The sequence below is a fragment of the Berghia stephanieae genome, chromosome 7 (genome assembly GCF_034508935.2).
Source record: "Berghia stephanieae isolate SIO BIC M18660-M18661 chromosome 7, UCSD_Bste_1.3, whole genome shotgun sequence".
Classification (NCBI taxonomy): domain Eukaryota; kingdom Metazoa; phylum Mollusca; class Gastropoda; order Nudibranchia; family Aeolidiidae; genus Berghia; species Berghia stephanieae.
Window position 1 is genome coordinate 14,492,044 of NC_088366.1, and position 3,854 is coordinate 14,495,897.

General features: G+C 35.6%; 1 pseudogene; it reads left to right on the top strand.

The window, feature by feature from the left end:
- Window positions 1-253: 253 nt before the first annotated feature.
- Window positions 254-3,854, top strand: part of LOC144976462 (cytochrome P450 2J4-like) — a 4,933-nt pseudogene continuing 1,332 nt past the window's right edge.

Sequence of the window (3,854 nt, forward strand, 5' to 3'; positions counted from 1 at the left end):
GACATGCTCTTTATGCATGTAACATATATATTTAGCGTTTATCTTCGATATCCAGTTTTTAGCAATTTAACTTGTTATCAAACGACCTTGAACGTTAAACCAAATGCATTAAGTTCATCTTCTGTATCAATAAGATAGACTTGATCAGTCGGTTATTTTTTGGCGACATAAAAGTTGTTGAATTATTTAGCTATGACTTTCTTGTAATATTAAGTACGAAAAAAAAATCGTGTAGGAAAGAACGGATATCTGTATGCCGTGGTATGTAAATTATTATCAAATATTAACAATTGTCTTAAGGTAATCTGACTTTACTGTTAAAATTCCAAATGAAATATTCAGGTTGTTGCACAAAAGAAGATATAACCTTTCCTCATGAATATGAACAGAGGGAAAAAAGGAGTCCTTCAGAGCCATGAGGCCATGGAGCCGGAATTTATCCCTGTTTCTATATCATCATCATCATCATCATCATCATCATCATCATCATCATCATCACATCATCATCATCATCATCATCTCGTCGTCTCGTCACATCATCATCATCATCATCATCATCATCACATCATCATCATCATATCATCATATCATCTCATCATCATCATCATCATCATCATTATCATCATCATCATCATCACATCATCATCCTTCATCATCATCATCATTATTTTCATTATTTTATATGTGACTCCACAGTCGTAAAAATGATCTAACATTTGTCTATATGACAAACTATAATGACAATTGTGATAATCTTGTTGCTCATAATGATCAAACTATAATTGCACATCATGAAAATCTTGCATTTGCTCCAATATTGACCAAATAAGGGAAACATATAATCTAGGCATTGCTCTAGTAATGATAAACTATAAGTGGACAATTGTGACAATCTGACATTTGCTTAGTAATGATTAAACTATAAGTGGACATTTGTGACAATCTGGCAATATTTCAGGATGACGGAAATGGTGTGTAATGTCACGATGGACAAATTTAGGACATTTTATGTGTTTTGAAGTAAAGAAACAAAACTCAAAATTCTCAATAGGGCATTCTTTTAAACTCAAAATTTGTAAATTGAACCCAGCCCTTCCTTCTAAAATATCAAAGCTCGTAACATTTAGGAGAACAATTGTAGTCGCTATAGTTAATTTAAAAATCATCAATTTACCCTACATGATTAAATAACATCCTACATTTCTTTAAATATGTAGTTTGGAATCAACCGTCATTTTCAGTAAGTTTTAATGACTAAGAGAGCACATGATGTTCTGGCATAGGAGTCAAATTTCGTAATTGTGGGCAGGCTTGTTAACAAAAAACTTCAATTTCTTGTCCTGTTTACCACAACATAATACCTTTGGAGACGATTGGCCACAAATGCTAAAAACTATTCTTACTCATTGCTGATTCACAATTTTGAAGTTAATATTTTTCTTTTCTCATACAGGACCAACTTTGAGACCAGCAATCTACAGCCAAATAAGTCTAAGTACAGGAGGCAACATCGAATTGTTAAATAGAAGAATCATCACACAACATAAAAATCGAACATTTTTTATACTTAAAAACGAAAAAAGACTTTATTGGATCGCTTTAAAGTCAAAGCCATACAAAATGCTTGGATTACTCATCAATCTGATCACCCCTACCAACTGTTTTGGTCTTTGTCTTCGTTCTCCTGTTGACCTTCTACATTTAAGTCCATGCCAAGGTCAATGAACATGCCACCCGGGCCATTTCCGCTTCCTGTCATTGGCAGTTTCTAGAATTTCAAAGAAACCGAGCAAGGAGATTACCATATTTTTCAAACCTTGCCAGAAAATACGGCAAGCTGTTTAAACTTAAAGCTTGGATCTATCTACGCAATCGTCATCAGCGACTACAACATGCTCATTGAAGCTTTATTAAAAAATCTGACGTCTTCAGCGATCGACCTGAAAATATTCTTTTTTGATGAAGTACTAAACATGAAGCTGGGAGCAGGTATTGTCACAAATAGCGGTCCCAGCTGGAAAACACTGAAACGTACAGCCCTGACAACAATGAGAGATTTTGGCGTGGGAAAACACAGCATAGGAAGAGAACAATTCAGGAAGAAATTCGAGTTCTTCTCGACCATTCGGTCAAAAGAACAACCAACCATTTTACACGAAACCTTTGTTCAATCTCGCCACTTCAAATGTTATTTGCCAAGTGATTTTTCGGTTCAAGATTTGAATATGAAGACGAAAAATTTAAGGAACTTCTGAGAGTTCTAGACGATTCATTGAAGAACAATCCCGTATTCACACCGGTCAATTTCTTCCCGTACCTTCGACATTTCCTCACTTCAAACAGATAGTGAGAATTTCATTCGTACGTGTTGCTTACATCTGAATACGTGAAGACCCTAGCCGCAAACAACGAGTCAACATACGACCAGGATAACCTTCGGGATTTTGTCGATGTATTCATCAAGATGAAACGAGAAGAAGGACAAAATGAAACGTACGATGATAGATGTATGGCCATTGTCATTGTTGATTTATTCACCGGGGGATCAGACACAACCGCCAACAGTTTAGCATGGGCAATGCTCTACATGGCAAAATATCCTGATACCCAGAAAAAATGCCAGCAAGAGATTGACCAAGTCTTGGGCAAAGGGAAATTACCGTCTTTGGCGGACAAAGAAAAGCTACCATATTCAGAAGCTACTATTTTAGAAGTATTGCGACTTCGGCCTGCCGCTCCTGCTGGAGTTCCTCATGTCACGAATAAAGACATAGAATTCCAAGGGTATCACCTCCCACAAAATACCCTAGTTTTTGCAAACCTCGCATCTATAAACTTGGATCCCAAAACATTCCCAAACCCTGATAAATTTGATCCTGAGCATTTCCTCAGTAAGGATGGTAAAATTACTAACCGAGAACGGATGGTGTCATTTTCTGTAGGTCCAAGATCTTGTTTGGGTGAGATCGTGGTTAAAATGGAGCTGAGTTTATTTTTCACAGCGATTCTTCAGTTTTATACCATCAGTCCGGAGCCTGGAAGGCCAATTGATCTGACTCCAAATGTTTCATTAGTTCTAAGGCATGAGGTCCAAAACCTTATCTTCAAACGAAGAGAATAATTGATTTATTGGAGACGAGGGCTGTTACAAAGATGGTTTTGATGATGATTATTATATAATATGATACTGATTCTGCTGATGAGGTTGACGTTGATGATGATGAGCGATGATAATGAAGATGATTAAGACAATGATGATGATGATGATGATGATGATGATGATAATGATGATGATGATGATGATGATGATGATGATGATTGATGATGATGATGATGATGATGATGATGATGATGATGATGAGTCCGGAAGGCCAATTGATCTGACTCCGGAGGTAACCTTAATTTTAAAGCATGGGGTTCAGAACCTTGTCTTCACACGAAGAGAGTAATAAATTTATTTGGGATGTGAAAATATGTAATGGTGAAGCTGCTATTCTTGAGGATTATAGTACAGTGATGATGATGATGATGATGATGATGATGATGATGATGATGATAATGATGATGATGATGATGATGATGATGATGATGACGAATTTGACAATGACGATGATGATGGTTATTAATACAATGATGATATAAAAATGTCATGCGTATCTGTCTACGTCTTTCTGTGCATAAATTGGGATGTGCGTGAATGTTTTTCATTTAATTTTTCCACATATTTCCTTCTTTTAGAGCTCCAATATTTGGAGTTAGTCGCTACATAAGTTGTATTATTATCAATTGTTGTTGCTGTTATTATAATTATCATTATTGTTTTTATTACTACTATAATTATTATTATTATTATT